This window comes from Anser brachyrhynchus (assembly GCF_964034855.1).
Source record: "Anser brachyrhynchus genome assembly, chromosome: 3".
Taxonomy (NCBI): domain Eukaryota; kingdom Metazoa; phylum Chordata; class Aves; order Anseriformes; family Anatidae; genus Anser; species Anser brachyrhynchus.
Window position 1 is genome coordinate 100,207,485 of NC_137696.1, and position 19,515 is coordinate 100,226,999.

A 19,515-nucleotide genomic window follows, 5' to 3' on the forward strand; every position below is an offset into this window, starting at 1 on the left:
CCCCCAGATTCCTTTCCGTGGGGCTGGTCTCCCGCCTCCATTCACTACTTTGTCTGCTGTGAAAATAATTGCTGAGATATTTAATTCTCTACATCTCTCTCCCCCCCCTTGAATTAAGGTTTTCCCGGATGAACCATCAACTTAAAGCTACTGGACAAAGGGAAATTGGGGCTTTAATCCCTTTTAGCTGCCAGCAGATAACCCTCTGTTCTGGTCTTATTAACATCCTCAGAAAGAAAGTCAAGGGAGAGAGGAAGCTGAGTATAACAACCATGCCCAACCTTCCCCCTGAGGTCTGTAAGGCAAATCAGAGACACATTTCTGCAAGTGATGTGTGACTGAGCTATGAGGACAGGAGCAAATGGGCAATGGGCTGGTTCAGGGAGGTACAGCAGAGGGGACAGGCTGGTGGTGAGCGCAGGTGTTTTAAAGCTGCTTTAATGAGGCAGGTCAGGAGATAGATATATATATTACTATATATATTTTATATATTTTATTATATTTATTATATTATATATTTATATGTTATAAATATAAATATATTTATATATTATAAATATATATAATATTTATTATATTATATATATTTTATTTATATATATGTATATATTACAAGTTATGTGTTTTCTGTTCTGTGTTTTTTTATTTCTGGGTCAAGCAGAAGTCAGAGAAGCAACTAATAAGAACTTACCTGAACCACTGTGTGTGCTATCACTGCTTAAGAATGATTTTTTTTTTAAATTATTATTATTATTTTTCCCAGGAATAGTGTATTTCATGGTTTTAACCTCACCTCAGCAATACTGCAGAAATATTTCCTTTCACTTTGGAGGCAAAAGTTACAAATGAGTTAAACTGACTGATGTGATTGTTGGCTGAAGAAAATAAGAAGAAAATTACTTGTTAACATGGATGTATAATGCACTTCAAGGTGTGCAGTGTAACTGTTGTTTTCTGCAAAGGTATCACAACCTGTTCAACTAACCAATGATGAACACCCAGTGAAAATGAAATTGCATTAATTTGGAAACTGGTGCAATAAACAAGACTAATTTGCCTTTTAACATGCTGGAAATGTGGGTGGATGCTTCAGTCGTCATTGCCAGCTGTTCCAGTTCTCTGTGGTGAGGAAGTCTTGATGTGGGTTGAGAGACAAGGGGTCAGCAATCCTCAATATCTGTTTCCAGAGTAAGTATGCCTGTGAATGCTGGCAGGGGTTTTGGTACTGAGCTTCTTGTCAGAAAATTCCCTGTAACACACTCCATGGGTGAAATTTATCCTTGTCCCCTCACTTTGAACTGGTTCTTCAGGCAGGCTTCTTAGGAGATGTGAGCTGAAATCTCTGTCAGAGATTGTGTTGTGTGTGGTTCAGCTTTTGTAGGAATCTATATGTACGTAAACAAAATGACAATATGCAATGAGGTTTATCAATGATTTCTCCTGGAAGTGCTGTCCTCTATTAATCATTTAGGGGAACTGGAGTGAGAGGGACAGGTATTTATACTTTAATTTAATATTAGTGTTTAACATTTCCAGTTTCTCTATTTCAGTGAGGAAAAATTCATCCCATAGATTGGCCTCTATCCCTGTGTAAAGGGTGAATATTTGAGAGACTTGTAATAAACTCTCTTGTGAGTTCTACTCCTGTAAACACTAAGTTGTGTGCACAACTGTTATGGCTAGTTATATGTAAAGCTTTGCAGAGTTAGGTGATGATTTCATAGCATGACCTTGTTCAGAGTCTTCTGTAAAGCTTTCCCTTTTTACATCTGGTATGTGTTGTTGAAGATAAAGCAAAGGCTAGGTTTCTTCCATTCTTTTTATTTACAAGAGTTTTAACAAGCTTTAGGAAGCCTTTTAGTGGAAAATTAATTTAATTGCTATTTTACAGCAAAATTTCCTTTACTTTCAGTGTTGGAATATCAAATTTTCCAATGTTAGGAAAAGCTCAGTTCAAGCCTGATTACATTTCTTATAACACAACTTTGCTTCAGTTTACTGCTCAGAGTACAGAATAGATGATGCTCCCTTAGGAACACTTTTTCAATCTTCTGCTGACTTCAGTCGGTGGTTATAGGCTTTCTTAATTCATGACATTTGAGCTGTTACTAGAAAAAAAAAATCGTTTACTTTCCAAAGGACTTTTGTCAGGCAGGTGTTGCTGGAGTAGCTTCTATGTTTCTCAAAGATGAGCCAGTTTGATTTGATGGGACATTATATGGCAAAGGAATATTTTCATGTCTCCTTCATAGATGTGAAACTGAGGAACAAGGGAACTGTGGTGGGGAAAAAAAAAAAAAAGAAACAGAAACCTGAAATTTATATTCCAAAGTACTTAACTTTATATGGTCTCTTTTCCCTGCTCTACTAATCAGCCTTTTAATCTGCTGCTCACACTAGGAAGCTCACACTTAGTGGCTGCTCACTGAAGACCTCGCATTAGCTACCTGCTCAAAATCATACAAAAAAACAGGTTTTCTAGGAAATCTTTTGAAATAAACCCTAAGGGGAGTTTTCATATGAGTAATCCACTGGGTGGCAGAAGTACATCAGAAAAAAACATACTCAAACATAACATAGAAGCATATGGACAGATTAGTTTAGACAACGTTTAAACTATTGTTTAGCAACACTACTTGAATTTTCCACCTGAGCTGAATGCATTTGAAAATAACATATCTGAAGAGATAATAAACAGGAAAGTTTTTTTTTTTTTTTTAACTCTTTTTCCCTTTCCATATATAAACAGAAGGAAGCTTCTGCATGCTCGTATTTTTGTCCCTTCTTTCTTTTTATTCTCCTCCTCTGAGCATTTTCAGAGAAGGAAAGGACCTGGGCTGCCTTGTCATCTCACGCATTTCTTCCTGCACCTTTTGGAGGATGAGCACTGGTGCTGAAGCTGGAGACTTCACTGGGCCCACTGCTTCAGCTGCTGTTGTCTTGCTTCTTCTTTGAACAGGAGAGATGTGATGAGGATGTGTATGTCTTCTACCTTCTCAGTGTTGCTATAGTTAAAAAATACCTTGTCTGTGAGTATTGAGGATATGCAGATCCTTTTCCAAGGTACATGTTCCCGGGTAATCCAGGTCCTTGGTTTGGTTGTTCTTACCCAGTAGCTGTCCCTTTGTTTTGCTGGCTTTGTAACTCAAGGCAGGTTTGCCAGCTCCAGGAAGGAGTTGCACCACTTATAACACAGTGGGTGAGTAGTTAAGAGACTTAGAGGGCAGGTGATGATTTTCGTAGTAATTAAAGCCACCTGGTATGGTTAGTCTCTGCAACTGTATTCATTGGATTTTGGGTGACCATAGTGAAAATGGAGATAAAGGGGACAGAGCTTGTATGGACTAGTTGGCTTTGAAGGTGACCAAGACCTAAGAGGTAAGTTTTCATCTTTAATTTTTTTCTGCTAGAAATATGTTTCAGTCTACATGGTTCCCTGTGTATGTGTAATTCTCTCAGAAGCAGACCAGCCTAAGATAAGATTGTGATCCAGTATGCTTCTCATGTCTGTACACCTCCTGTTATGGCAACTGAACGTAATTCCTCTTTGGAAAATAATTTGGAATATGTAATCCATCCACTGTAAATCCCAGAAAGCCTAGGGCTCACCCAAAAGATCCAGGGGGTTTAAAAGGATATAATATTTTTGGTTCACGTCCTGTGTTCTTTTTTATTTTATTTTTTGTTCTTGTGAATTTGTTTTGTTTTTAAATACTTTCTCTATAAAATGTGCAAGGAAGAAATAGAACCACTGTTGTCACCATTTTTATTTTTATTTTTATTTTTATTTTTTTACAGTGGATTTAGCCTTGTTGCCAAAATTTGTCCTTTACATCTGCTGTCCAAATAACCCTGCTTCAAATCTCCCTCTGTTCCTTCTCTACTCTCTCTGGCACTCCTGATTTCTTCCACTGCCTGGCCAGCATAAGATGCAGTAACCAGTACGGTTAGTCCCCACAAATGTTTTTGTCCTATTAAAATCAATGTCCAAGAACTTCTTTATTATGTGTTTTATTATTCTGAGGCTGTGAGGATAGTGGCCCTCTGAAAAAAACAGCCTTGCAGGTGGGCAGTGTATGTGGTGGAATGGATCGTACTCAGCATCTGGAGGATTACCTCTAGCTGTATGTGGGGTGACTGATCTGGGATGCTTTTATTTTACCCTCTCAGAGTGTGAGGATAGTTCCCAATAGCATATTTCTAGAATTCTTTCTTTAGAGGACAACGAATGCCAAATCATAATAACTAAAATGAGGTCATCTATATCAGGCCCAAGCTATTCAACAGCACACTGAAATCTCTGCAAAGAATTGGATGAAGGAAACAAACTGTTGAATCTTGCACTGGCATGACTCCTACTCCCTTTTTTAAACTAATTTCTTCTAGCTCTATTATTCCACTTTGAATACCACTGCTAGATATACACAACATTGTGAAAATGTAAGTATTTATAACTGTTATAAGTTGTATACCACATTGGCACATAGTTTTAGGCAAAACAACTTATACCTAAATTTTACCTAATCTTTGAGTTTAAATCTGAAGATATGATACTGCTGAACCTGCATGGAAGAATACACAAAAATTTATATTCTATATGCAATTTTATGCTCAACTTGATTTATCTGTATTTGATGATCAGTAGAAGTTGGTAAATAAAATAAGCTCTCTGCAAACAGCTATGATAGCTGCAAATAGTGTTGCTTTTTATTTTTTAAAAAACTGAGCAGTACTCATTCTAGTGCTAACAGACAAGAACGGTAAGGGTTAGAAAATGATATTTTCCAATTGTGTATATATTTTTATGCAAGATAATAAAATAAGAAAGGTAGTTTTCTGGGCACATTCAATGAAGGCTTGCGCATTAATCAGGTCCAAATGTACTGGACAGACTCAATTCTCCCAGTCAGCCTCAGTTGTGGGGGTGGTGGCACAGAGGGACCACAGCAGTGGTCAGCCCTGTTAGAGCAGGGTCCCACTGAGTCTATTTCCTGGTACGTGTTTTCATGTCAGCCTTCATCCAAACCAGCATCTCTACTGGATCCACAATTTGTATTTTTAGCAAGGAAAAGCTGAACAGGTGAATGATAATACTTAAAAAAAAATAATTATGTTTAGGACAAAAAACAAATTTCCAAAACTGAGGCTGAGGAAGAAGAAATGAATAAATATAAAAATCCATATGAGTTCACATGGATTTTTGATTCCTCAGCTGCAGAAGAGATGCTAGAATAGGGTGTATTTGTCAGTTGTGTCCCCTTACCATGCCATTTTGATACTCTCTCCCTTTGAGAGAGTATAGAGGATCCAGAAATTAACAATTTTTTTTTTTTTTTGGGGTGTGGGGGGGGTGGTGTCAGGGGAGTGGGGAGTATAGACACGAGCTTGATATTAGTTTCATTTTATAAAATATTTGATTTTGTCAGAATTTGATCTGGGAATGCATCTTCATAGTCCATTGAGCTCTAGTGGGGGGTTGAATTCTGAACATATTGCGAGGGACACTTGGAGTGCTGTACTGTATTCAAATGCTGTCACATTGTCAAGTATGTTTATTTTTCATCCTTGCTTTCTGTATTAAGGAAAAATGGAATTTAAGACACACTACACTCAGCTATTGAGACGGAAATATTTTTTCATTTAGAGAAAACACAGAATTATTATCTTTTGCTTGTGCTATTTGGTTGTTGTTATTCCTTTGTCTATTTAAATAAACAACAACTTAACACAAAGTATAACCAAACAGGAGCATCATTAACTTATACAAAAAATGGAGAGAATACTCATGGGCTAATGCTGTTAGTCCAGGAGAAGTTATGGCTTTAGTGACATTGCATGATGCTGACATGGGCTTTGGAAGTGCAGTGGTTTACAAAACTGCTTCTATCCACTCTAAGCATATACGTTTTCCAATGAAATAGTCCAAATTTTCCAAATAAAAAATGTTGAGTGGAAGGACATGCTGGAACCCGAGAAAAAAGCCAGGGTGGGGGAAATGTTAACTCACAGAGCAATTGACTAATGTTGATTGGTCCCTGTCCCGTTCCCCACTGACCTTTCAGAAACCAACCCTGGAATGACTCACTCTGCGGTCCCACCTCACCACCTTGTCTTTCCTCCCTCCCTTTGGGGCTGCTGAGAGGTTGTAATGGCAGTCGTCTTCATTTGGCTTATTCATAACAGCATTTTGTGTTTTGTTTATTTCTTTCTTTAGTTTATTTTGTTTTGCTTTTATTTTTTTCCTAGCTCATATGCAAAACCATCCCTTCCCTCTTCTCGGCTTTCGGTAGAATTCAGTGTATTGCAACGTAAAACTAAACCCTTATAAAAAGAAGCTCATAATCATTTCTTTTCTTCTCTAAGGTCCATTCTAACATTTTTTTTCTGGAGTTTCTTTAAATGAGTTTTTATTTCTCAGCTGTCATCCTTTTAATTATTTGATTCCAGTTTACCATGATACTTGTAAACAAAACCAAAACTACCAGGCAAAACCAGCTCAGTGTCACACAAAACATACTCTGTCATCTTTTTCCTCTGTGCCAAAGGGCAGTACCCAGCAATGATGAGAAGAATGTTAATATCTGTTGATCTTTAAGGAAAGTATAATTGTCCTTTCACTTGCTAAGTTTCCAGAAATCAAGTCCCTAAAGACACTGGGATCAGCTTTTATGCTACAGTCACAATTTTATTGCAGCAGTTTATTGCCTAACCTTGAGTAATAACAGGATGGACTCGATTATACTTAGAGCAGTAGCACTTAAAATTACAGAATTGGAAAGAAAATTCATGCCTGTTCTCTGGAATACCCAGGGTCCAGAAGACTTGAAAAGAAGTCAGAAAATCATTGAGACATTGCAGCAAGCCACCAGGGAGCCAGAGAAGCCTTCCAGCACTGAGTCAGCGTGTCATTTCAGGAGTGTATATTTGCTCAAATGCAATTCAATTTTATTTACTTTTTCCTGATTTTTTCCCCTACCTTTTTCCATGCTTTCCATGTTTTCCTGGCTCTGTGATGATATTTTAGCTTTTGAAAGAGAAGTAGAGGAATAATCCATTTACTTACTGGGAACTTGTGTGTGTTAGGCAGCCTAAGAGGGAAAAATTAACAGTTCTGGAGATTCCATACGTATGCTACCATGGAATTGTTCCAGGTATCTGTGTTGAAAATACCCATTGAATCTTAGACCCCTCTTGAATATTTCTGATTAACTTAAATGTATAACGGCCTTTGACAAAAATCTCTGTTATCTAATTTCTGTAATAAAGTTATTCTTTTGTTTATCACACTTTGACAGCTGTCTTTATGCTCAGGTAATTAAGTAAGTAGATGGTTGACATTGTCAGGATTTAGTATTCAGTATAAAATTAACATATGGTGGCTGCTTCTTGGAGCTGTCAGGAGGAGCATAATAAAATATGGGTGCTTACATATGCAGTATTAAAATAATGGAATAAAAATAAAAAGCGTGTGTGTTAGTTGTAAAATATGCTCCTGGAAAAACATTGCAAACCTTGAATAATTCCCAGCACTGTCATTTATAATACTGGAAATCATGATTTTTATTTTATATACACTTACGGATATAAATGGATTTTCGTTAGAAAGTAAATATATAATATCTTGAACAATCTGACAGAAAGTACGATGCAATGGGAGTACTTCTCACAAACTTCTATTATACTTTAATAAATACAGGACTTCCATGTGGGAGGCTAGAACATGAAATAAGCAGTTTACTTAGTTAGCCATGTGCTTCTTAATTTTATATATCCATTCACTTACAACCCACAAAAACAACAACAACAACAACAAAATGAAACTCCTTAACTGTTTAACAAATTTGATTTCCTTTTATGATAAGATCACCCATCTAGTCGTCAAGGGAAACCAGCTGATGTAATCTTTTTGGATTTCAGTAAAGCTTTTGACACGGTTTCCCATAGGATCCTACTGGACAAAATGTCCAGCATACAGCTAGATAAAAAACATCATATGATGGGTGAGCAATTTGCTGATGGGTAGGGATCGAAGGGTTATGACAAATGGAGTTGCATCAGGTTGGCAGCTGGTCACCAGTGGGGTCCCCCAAGGCTCCATTTTAGGGCCAGTTCTCTACAATGTTTTTATAAACAATTTGGATGTAGGACTAGAAGGTGTTTTGAGCAAATTTGCTGATGATACCAAACTGGGAGGGGTTGTGGACTCTGTTGAGGGTGGAAAGGCCTTGCAGAGAGATCTTGACAGATTGGAGACCTGGGCGATCACCAGCCACATGAAGTTTAACAAGAGCAAGTGCTGGGTCCTGCACCTTGGATGGGGCAACCCTGGCTATATGTATAGACTGGGCAACGAGACGCTGGAGAGCAGCCCCGCAGAGAAGGATCTGGGGGTTGTGGTTGACAGCAAGTTGAATATGAGCCAGCAGTGTGCCCTGGCAGCCAGGAGGGCCAACCGTGTCCTGGGATGCATCAAGCACGGCATTGCTAGTCGGTCGAGGGAAGTGATTGTCCCGCTTTACTCTGCGCTGGCGCGGCCTCACCTTGAGTACTGTGTGCAGTTCTGGGCACCACAGTACAAAAAGGACGTGAAACTGTTGGAGAGCGTCCAGAGAAGGGCTACAAAGATGGTGAAGGGCCTAGAGGGGAAGACATATGAGGAGCAGCTGAGGTCACTTGGCCTGTTCAGCCTGGAGAAGAGGAGGCTGAGGGGAGACCTCATCGCAGTCTACAACTTCCTCGCGAGGGAGAGTGGAGGGACAGGCACCGATCTATTCTGTTTAGTGACCAGTGATAGGACCCGCGAGAATGGTGTCAAGCTGTGACAGGGGAGGTTCAGGCTGGACATCAGGAAGAAGCTCTTCACTGAGAGGGTGGTCGTGCACTGGAACAGGCTCCCCAGGGACATAGTTATGGCACCGAACCTGTCGGGATTTAAGAATTGTTTGGATTGTGCTCTTAGTCATATGGTCTGAATTTTTGGGTAGACCTGTGTGGTGTCAGGAGTTGGACTCGATGATTCTTATGGGTCCCTTCCAACTTGGGATATTCTATGATTCTGAGTCTTAAACAAACAAACAAACAAAAAAGAGAGAGAGAGGGAGAAGTAGGAAAGAAAGTGGACCTATATGACCCTGTATTTAAATCAAGTCACTGACACTGAGATATATCTCCCAGTCTCAAGTGCTAGCCCTAAGGAAACCCACGGCAGTTCCGTCACAGATTTTCAACAGGACCAGATCTCACTCTTATAAATTCTTTCTCTAGCACAGATGCACTGTTTTTCAATGTCTGACTTTGCCGTTACTCACATTGGCTTCTGTAGTTTCAAGGACAGGGACACACAATTTATAAGAACTTAAATATTATTAATTTATAATTAATATAAAAAATATATGGTTCTTAAATTGTTAAATGGACTTTTGACTTGATATTTGTGAAGGCGTGTAGTAAACAGGGCTATTTTATTGCTCTTAAAATTGGGAAATTAAAAAAAAATGATCTAGATGGATCTCTTTAAGTCCAAGGTGGATAAAATAAGAGTTGTGGACATAACATGCAATAATAAGTAAATAAATAATGCTAGATAAGAATAAATTAGGCAAACACCTTGTAGAAATCATTTAGGACTGGAACTATGATTTTCTGAGGTTCCTTGACAGCTTTTTTTTTTTTTTCCCTCGTTTATAATCCATTAATTTACATGCCCTCGTCTTGCCTTAAGCTACCATTTTTAAGAATGAATAGTAATGAACGACTTTTATTGACTTTCACTAACCATTTTAATAACTGATGTAAAATTATTTTTCAGATTTTTTTTTTTCTGTAACCCTTAGGAATCTACGCAGTCTTCCATCTGGCACAAGCAGCCACATTCATCTGCTGAGTTGGGTTCAGTATTTGATTATAGGTTTAGCCTGTAGTGGGACTGAGACTGATGTGATCTAGCTTGAAATTCTTTGAATGTTTCCATCTGCTTCGTGGACTTTTCCTTAGAGGAGACAGAATACGACTGCTCAGGTAGTACCTCTGTCTAGGTCAGCTAAAAGCCTTCTCTGGTGTCACTGAAAGTCTACTTTGCAAAGTAACTTCACAAAATTCTTAGAAGTCATCCCAACTTCATGGTGAAGTTATTCTCACTAGGTTTGTAGCTGAATATATATATATAACTACTTTTCACTTTCCAGCCTTGTAGTGTTATTTGAATGCTTATTTAGACAGCTTGTGAATTCACAGGTGTCCTAAGAGGCACTGCAGGAATCCCAGGCCTATGTACCTGTCAGTTCTATACCCAGCAAGTTTATGACAAAAATGGGGGATCGCCGTAGTAACTAAATAAATGAACTTTCATGGATCTTTTTAATTTTTTGCTTTCACAGTTTCTGTTCTGTGCCCATTGAACTTTTTTTTTTTTTAAGTATAAACTTAACAAAAACCTTTGAGTTATCACAGGTTTATGTCAAGTAGTTAGAATGGTTCTGGCACAGCATACTTCTGAAGCCCCTTCATCCTTCAGGCTTATCTTCTGACTGTTTCCTAGTCCAAAAGAGTAGCTTGTATTTTCTGCTCTGTAAAAATTTCACATGAAGCTCCTGTAGAAGTCTCTGCACCCTCCTCACATCTGTAGGAACTTTCCATTATTTTACTCTTCCATATTTTTGGACACAAGGCTCCAGCCCACCATTGCTGACTTTTTGTCTCAGGAAAACTGTGAGATTTTTTGTAAATGAGCATTATTTCTTACAAATTTAAACTCTGGCTTTTAGAAAGTTGTGGAGTACTTTCCACTCCTACCAGATGTTCCACCCATGTTTTATGGGAACAAATGAAGTCATTTGAGGATGTGAGGATGTTTTTTGATCCTCGGGACTTGAGTTATACTCTTTACAAACATCTGAAATGTCCCTAGTGCTTTCAAGAGTCTAAAAGGCAGTCTGTATCACTGAAACAATCCATAGGTTATCTATAACAATTGTTTTTATCCCCTCTCCTCCCCCACTTTAAAGAATATCCATGTATTGGGTAAATGAAAACTATATTTTGGTCCTTATCTTTTATCCAAAGTGTCTCTTGTAGAATAAAGTGGGTGATCTCTATGTCTCTGTGAATTAAGACTTCTGTAAAGAGAAATCTTTATGTCCCTTCATGTCTGTATCAGATGTTTAATACAATTGTGACCATGGAAGATCATGGTGATTGTTGCTTCTAGCCATCCTCCAGCATGAAATTTATTTTCTTTTTAACTACTATGTGATATGCTAGAAAATTCAGAGGGGGTGGGGCTCCTATTCCATGAATTATGCTTCATTGCTATTCTCATCATACCTGTTCAGCTCTTCATTATACTTGGAGAAGACAAGGTACAAAATAATTGCTCTGTTCACTTGCTTTCATTCCTTTCTGTGGACATTTCTGCTGGGTCTGTTCCCAGACTTTTTTCACTCCTGGGTTTCCCCACCAGTTTTGAGTTCAGTCTTTCTAAGTGGCTCTGAACCACCAGCTCTGTTGTGTACTCTCCCCGTGGCTGGATCTTCCTTTAGCTCCTGGTCATTCCTTTCTCTCAGGTCTCAAATTCTTCATCTAGCTTGAATGAAAGTTCTGGAAAAGAGCAGCTCCAATTTCAAAGAGTGGTTCTTAACCTTACAGATGTATTTACATGATGAGTTATTGTCTTTCTAATTACATTCTGACCCATTCCTCAGAACGAGAGTAATGGGAGAATTTCTTTCTCTTCACCCTGCCGGCAAGGCCATTGCTTCAGGAGGTCACACTTCTTTTTATTGACTTTGAGCGCTCAAATGTTATCCAGAAGCAAGCTCGTTTCATTAGTGCTCTGGGGAATCTTATGACTTGGATGAAATCCCTTACCCAAACATCTTGATTAGAAATGTTAGTACCGTAACAACACATACACACAAATCAGTTGTGAAAGGAAGCATGCAAAGTAAGCCGCATTTCTCTTCTCATCTGCTGTGGCAGAGGGTTAGTATTAAGCACAATTTCTTCAGCCCAGCCCCCTGAGCACTGTTTCTTTCTGGCACGTCAGCAACCTGTGTAACATCTCTGCCACTTCCCAACCATGGATGTCTCCGGTGCTACAGGAAACTCAGAAAGAAGCTCTAGGGTTGCCAAGGTCCTTCCAAAATCTGTCACCAGTCTTACAGTAACACCAGATTTTCTTCTCCTGTAAGCTGGCTCCCCTCAGTATTGGCTGTTCTTCCATTCAGTGCCTCTGAAGTCTACTTTGTCTGTAAACATCATGTAGATTGGGGCCAGCTAAGAAAACAAATTTTCTCACTCTTCTGGTCCGTGCACCCTGAAGTCCTTCAGTATTTTCCAATTTCATTAGCAATCTTTCTTGTTTTATCCCTGAAGAAACAAACAAGAAACCTGTGAAGTTTTATGTGACAGTTTCTGTTTGTTGCTTGGAGCTATCATCACATGCACCGCATTCAATTTGTTCACTGTAAAATTCTTGCCAAGCCATTTACAAAGTTAATTTTCACTCAGGCTTTGGAGTTCCCGGGCACACGTTGCCCTCTGAATTACTGGTGCCACAGGCAACGGCAGCAGTTTCAACCACACTCAGGTCATCTCTTGAGCGGAATGATACAGGAATTGCTCATCCTTTCTTCTGTTTAAAACAATAATGGCAAGCCAGGCAATTTTTTAAACTTACAGGCTTTTCACATTGAGAATTGCCTATAAAATAATATGGAAAAGGACTAATTTTTAAGCACACTTTTTATGTACAGTATTTTCTAAACTCTACCCTGTTCTTCAGTTCTGGAATATGCTAGGTCAGAAATCCTGGGCTTGTCTGACTTGCTGGTGATTGCTTTTTATGTACAGAAGTCACCAGCCAGAACCACTGTGAATGGCAGGCTAGCGTTCTGAGGCAGGACTGAGCTTTCTTCCCCTTATATCCAAAGCATCAACATAGAAATCCACTGCTAAAACGAAGCACTTCCCTGTGGAGGTGCTTCCTAGAATGATTCTTCTTACATCAAAATCAGATTTGGGGCCAGCATGCTATTGAGCTGCTGTTAAGTTAATGATCACATCACAGGCAAAATTTTGTGTTTTAGCCAGTGCAGATATATTGGAAACACTTTTTGCCTACAGCAGGTCTAAATTCAGACCTGAGCTTCAGCTGGTCAATATGGATTACATTAATCCACAAGAGGATAAAATAGCTCATGGTGTGGTTTACAGGATGCCTAAGTTACAGAACAGCTTTTGAAGCTGGAAGTTCCCTACTCTACGTAAAGTAGTGGAGTATAATATGTGTAGCCTTCTATCCATGGTGAGTCTTACTTTTTTTTTTTTTTTTTAATGGCAAATCAGAGTGATTTTAACTGTGATTTTAACTGGAGGAACTTTCTGTACATCACGGCTATATAAAAATTATATACCTGGGACCAAAGTCTGTATTTTAAATCATGCTGAGAGTTGTACTCTGAAAAGTTTTAAAGGTTTACACGGGCCTACTGATTTAATATAATATTATGCAGTGAGGAGAGGGGAGCCTAGCTCTTTTTTTTTTTTTCCTTTGTGAATGGAAATCTCTAAGATTTCTGTAAAATGTGCCAAGGCCTTAAGGGCAAAGACTAAATTTTTTTTCCAAGTTTAAGTTTCTGTGCATTTTAAATACTCACCTTCTTCTGTGTTAATGACTACAGTTACTAAAAATCAAATGTATTAACTCTCTTTTTTTTTTGAAAAGACCTATTTAATCCATGAGGGTTACTCACCTTATGTAACTTCATCTTAAATTTGTAGTACTAATGAAGGATAAAGACTTAATGCAAATGTTCTTTGTCATCTACTGCAGAAATCTCAGTGTTTTTGTAGAGAGCCAGGGCTCTTAAATTGGGCACCGAATTCAAGTGTTTGTGTCTATTGCCCATATTGCCTACGTTATCATCATTAAACTGTGAAGGGCTATCACTTTAACTATGGAAATACAAATTTCCAAACATCAAGCTTTTTTAAGCAATGGCTTAAATGACAGAGATTGTGGAAACTTCTGTTTTGCAAATCCTCAGCTCCAACTACTATTTTCCAGTTGTTTATTTCTCATGCATTAGCTCTAGTTTCTCTTTTCCCAGCCCCAGCCCCTGCTCTCATCATGATAATGCAGAATTCATTTCAGAGACTTGGCTGTGCCTATATGGTAAACCAAAGTATATTTATTGGAGAGGTAATGCAAAATACAGAACCGCTGGTATGCAATCAAGTTCTCAAGCTTCTGTCCCTTAAAAAATAATCTGATCTTGCAGAGATGATTTAAAGAATGTGGTGTGGTTGCTGACAGCAGAGTTAAGTAAATGTCTTGCATTGCTAGTTTTCTATAGTGTAAATTCTAAGCAGTGTGATTACTGCAACTCGTGAATTTACTGTGATTTCATATACAGCTTAAAGTTATATCTGTCTAAAATGCAGTGGACATTATTAGGATGCAAGGTGTGATCCTGTACAGCCTAAACACTCACTAAATATTGCCATTCACAGGCAAGCGTATGTTTATGAGGAGTGTAGTGCTCTTTATTCATTAGGTATCTGCTGAGGTCAACAGAAGTATTGGTCCCATGAAAATTATCATATGCAATTGTAAATTTGGCTGGTTCAGCATCAGCACTTATCTCTGGGCCTACTGGTTCCTGGCTGGCTTCCTACTATTTATTGGCTGGCTGTAAGTCTGGCCAAAAGTAAAGAAATCATTGACACAGAAAGTTTGTGCTGGCTACATCTGAAAACTAGAAATTACATTTGAAACCAGTAGAAAATATCCTTATGCTTGAATGTACAATTGATACCAGCCTAGTATTCTGTAATACACTGAAATGTCACTGTTTTACACGTACTTACTAGTAACAAATGCAGAAGTTTATGTAAATCTTTCAAATTACCTGAGCACTGTATTACTTTGGAAATAATCTAAACGGATACATTTTTTAACTATTGAACAAGACAGTTGATGAATTTAAAAGATGCTGTTTCATGAACCAGTCTTTCCTGCCCCACCATGTCATGCAACCAGTTAGTCCCACACCAAAGGGCATGGGAGAGGACCCTGTGTTGCTGCTGTGAGAAAAGGAGGTGGAGAACTTGTGGTTGGTGAGATGGGTCTTGGGAGAATTGACCTTCATAAGATTTCTACATGGATGAGTCACGCTACCCCCATTACTCACATCCTCAGGACTATTCCCTGCAAACACTAATATACCCAGCAATACACCGTGCCATCTTTTGAGTAAAGCCACTCCTGTACAAGCTGTTACAGAAGCAGAACTATGCAATAAAGAACTGTACATTAATGCATATTTTATCTTTTCCAAGCATTTCAGTTAAAACCGCAAAGCTATGTTTCTGTTTCACTTGTAATATTCTGTCCTTTCAAACTTCACTGAGGAAAAAGTAGCAAAATTAAAATATTGCTTTAGCAAGGAAGAATAAGGGCTGCAGAATGTGATTAGTTTTTCATGAAGAGATACACAGACATGTGAGAAAAAGTTTTTAAATGTAGTTGTCTTAATTTCAGTGAGTAAAACTTGAATCTTAAATATATTTAGGTATTATGGGTTTAGTATAACTCTTGAGAATTTCCACAAGGAAAGTTTTCTGTTGACATAGACTTGGCTACTGTAACTTGTTTGTAGAATAACCAGAAACCTAATTTGAAACCACAGAATCCTGACACAAAGAAAGACATCGAGAGCTTTCACAGTGTGGGAGGAGGATGACACAATTTCTGATTGCCTGAAGCAAGATGGGAATGTAGCAGGGACCTCAAAATGACTAATTTGTGCACAGTTCATGCTTAGATTTCAGACTGGATTTTCATTTCATTTCTATTTCATATGATCACATTGGACACCGTACCTTTTTTATGCTTTACATGACAATGTTATTCTTTTCCCTTATAAATATCAAATATTATTGATAAATAATCAGCCAAAATTCACCATTTTCGTAATTTAACAGTAGGAGAGTCTTAATGGGTGAAAAAACATTGTAATGGCATGACAGTAATCTACTGGGGGCTATGTTCACATCCACTTTTGTGCATAACTTACATTCCTATCTCACTGTTTTAAGTTAAAAACAAAATCATTAGTGAAATCTGGGTTATCGCTGCTGGATTTAAGTTATATGATGGCTAATTGTAGTTGGGACCACTGCTATAATTTTTCAGGCTTCATTGTAGATTCTGTTAAAGGCGAAGTTTATGCGTATAGTGTTATAATGTTTTGAAATAAATTCCCAGGAAATGTATTTGTTAAACAGAACACCAAATTTGCAATTGATTCATGTTTAAGGGTTCACAATATATTGGTTTTGAGGGCAGGGTGGAAAATGTTAATGATGTCAGTAGAGATGTTCTCTTACTACGAACAACAGCCCAGAGGTGCAACATGTTGAAAAATACTGATTTGGTTAGATTTAAGCCCTCTTAGAGATGGCATTTGCTGTTATGTTCTCCGTCAGTGATATAGTTGTTATTTATTTTTATTTTTTAACATTTTTAGCTAAAATAGGTATTGTCTACTCTATGATAGTTCACATGCAGAATTTCTTAAACATCTGTCTTCTCATGGCTCTTCTTTTCAATACGAAAAACATATACACAGAAGACGTGTGTGTGTTTAGGTAGATATGTATATGCATATAACTGAATGAGTTCATTGAGAACAATCAAACTGCATGATCACAAATTGAGATATGCTCAGAAATGAAGCAATGTATATCAGTTTTCTCAATGTGTGGTCGGAGTGAGAATAAGAAACAAGGAGCTGCTGCCAAAGATGTACCTCTCAGGTGCCTAAATGATGCATTTCTGGGGTAAGATTTAGAATGAAACTCATCTTTTGCTTCTTTGCTGTGTCTGGCTAGCCAGACAACGAGAGTGTTGATTTTTATTTGTTATTTTTATTTTTTAAATTCTTTTCTATTTGCAGTTAACTGGAAGGTGATAGCTCTTTCTACCAAATGTGGAGATGTTTTTGTGGACTGTGCCTCTGTGTATGAGGGTGTATAACATGGACACTTAGTGCCTTGTTCATTCACAAAAGATGCTGCTGTTCAGTGATCCTCAAAACAGGCTACATCTCAGAGCACACCCGAGGTTGTGTTTGAACCTAGATTTGTCTCCTGGCTGAACTGCACGAACACAAACTTGTACACAGGCACAGGTTTTAGGCAAGCCTGAAAGATCTGGGGGAAGAGCATAAATTGGGGCACAGGAGGTGCCACCTGAACATCAGGAAGCACATCTTTACTGTGCAGGTGGCTGAGCACTGGCACAGGCTGCTCAGAGGGGCTGTGGAACCTCCTCCTTGGAGATTTTAAAAAGCCACCTGGCCGTGGTCCTTGGCAGCCTGCCCAGGTGGCCCTGCTTGGGCAGGGGCTGGACCTGATGGGCTCCAGAGGTCCCTTCCCACCTCAGCCATTCTGCGGTTCTGTGTGTTGCGCAGGAGGCCAAGAGGGAAGGAGGCCTTTGGGTACCAAGCGCCAATAGTTCTGCGTGAACAGAAAAAAAGGCTTCTCATCTGAGCTCTGGCAGTACCACGGACTGAGGAAAGGGCAGCGTGGCGATCACAGCCGGTCTGTGGGACAGCTGCACTGCAGAAAGCTGAACCTCTCCGTGGCCCTGGCCGCCCAGCCCGCCGCCATCTCCCCACATCCCCCCCCACTTGTTGCACCGGGAGGTGCGCCATCACCAGGCTGCCTCAAGCGCCCCTGCAGCTCGGAGGCCGCTCTCCGGGCCGTGCCGGGCCCCTGCAGCCCCCGGGGCGGGCGGGCGGGAGGCGGGCAGGGGCGGTGCAGCGGGCGGGGCGGGCCGGGCCGGGCCGGCTGCGGCGGCGGCGAGGGGCCGGGGCTGCCGCCGAGCTGGCGTGGGGCAGAGCCACGCCGCAGCGAGCCGAGCCCGCCTCAGGTGGGGCAGCGCGGCCGGCACCGGCCGGCTGGGGCCGAGGGGGAAGCCGCGAGGTTCCCCTTCGGGAGGCAGGGGCGAGCCCGGAGCCCCCGCGGGGCTGCCTCGGCTCGGGGGTCGCGGTGGAGTTGGGGGGAGACAGGGTGGGGTAGGGTAGGGTGGGGTGGGGTGGGATGGGATGGGATGGGATGGGATGGGATGGGATGGGATGGGAGGCGAGGCAGCTGCCCCCGCTGCAGTGCGGGCTGGTGGGAGGCAGCGAGCCGTGGGGCTGAGATAACGAAGTGTCGTGCCTTCTTTTTGACAGGGAGCTGCGAGCGGAGCGTGTCGCTGGTGTGGTGTTAGTGTGCTTGTTCGCGGTGTGATTTCAGTGCTTGTGGGCAGGTTGTGCTGGCTTGATACCCTCGCTTATCTAGTTGGGACAAGATGAAATCATTTACGTTACCTTATATCGTTCTGCGTCATACAGAAATCTGCCTTATCCTGATACAGGGGTGAAATGGATCGCTGGCTTTACATATATGTACTTAAGCTCCTTTGATAGTTTGTGGCACGGGAGTTCAGGCATTACAATAACAAGCAGAGTAGAGGTGTTCGTAATAACTGCAATTATATTCGTTTCTGTACCTAGAAGGAGAAATCTGCTCCGTGGGCCACTTCCGATTACTCCTGTACAGTTGTGTAATGCTTAGATGTACATGGTACTTACAGTGCTGAAAGGATCTGGTCTCTGATTCAGGGATGTCACGGGCCAGAAAACCAGTCACTGGTTGATTCTGAAAGTCTTCCAACTTTCATACGCCTGAGAAAACATTGTGGGTTTATTAGACTCGCTTAATAAGCTTACCTAAAAGTTTTCCCCAATCCTTACTGATTGTGGGGATGCTTATTTTATGTCTTGCAAATACGTAGTACTGAACTAAAGAATGGGCACAAGATATGTATTCGAAGAATTGTGCTAAGTATATTCCTTAAGAAATGTAGTTTTCAACCAGTAAGACTCTGATAGGATACAGTGTATTACAGATATGTGCAAAACGTGATGTCCGAGCATGAGGTGACAGAGACTGGCAAAACGGAGTTTCTGTGGAAGGACTGAGGAGTTGCTGCTGATCAGAAACTGAGCAGCAGTCAGTAAGAAACCTACAAATTGTATATGCGTTTATATTTAAACAACACTCAAGACAAGCATCATTCTGGGATGCTGAACTAGAGTGTTGTAGACATATGATGTCATCTTATGGTAGTTTACAGCTTCAGTGTCTGGTGTCTGCACGATATGTGATTTTGGACACCACAGCTCCAGCAGGCAGTTTAGTCAGAAACTAGACTAGAAAACAGCCCATGAGAAAATAGCAAAAGAGCTGGATTTTTATAGTCTAGGGAAGCAAAGACTGATGAGAGATGTGATAACGATCTTCAGATGTGTAATTGGTTGCTGCAGAGTGGAGGGAAATAAACTGCTCTTCACACCTAATGAAGTTGTAACAAGAACCAGCATGCTAAACTGTAGCAAGAGAGATTAGGTAAATGGCAGGGAAAGTCCTCTCTAATTGCACAGGTAATTGAGCATTGGATTGTCC

At 40.0% G+C, this 19,515-nt stretch overlaps 1 protein-coding gene and 1 long non-coding RNA gene across 2 annotated transcripts in view; one reads left to right on the forward strand and one right to left on the reverse strand.

Annotated features, from left to right (window-relative positions):
* COL21A1 (collagen type XXI alpha 1 chain) overlaps window positions 1-19,515 on the forward strand; it is a 138,273-nt gene that overhangs the window by 4,754 nt on the left and 114,004 nt on the right. The window lies entirely within an intron of this gene.
* On the reverse strand, window positions 1,835-17,769 carry LOC308192669. The gene is made up of 2 exons (XR_013948977.1): window positions 3,110-17,769; window positions 1,835-3,005 (listed from the first exon to the last, which is right to left on the reverse strand). It is a non-coding gene; the product is annotated as an uncharacterized lncRNA (long non-coding RNA).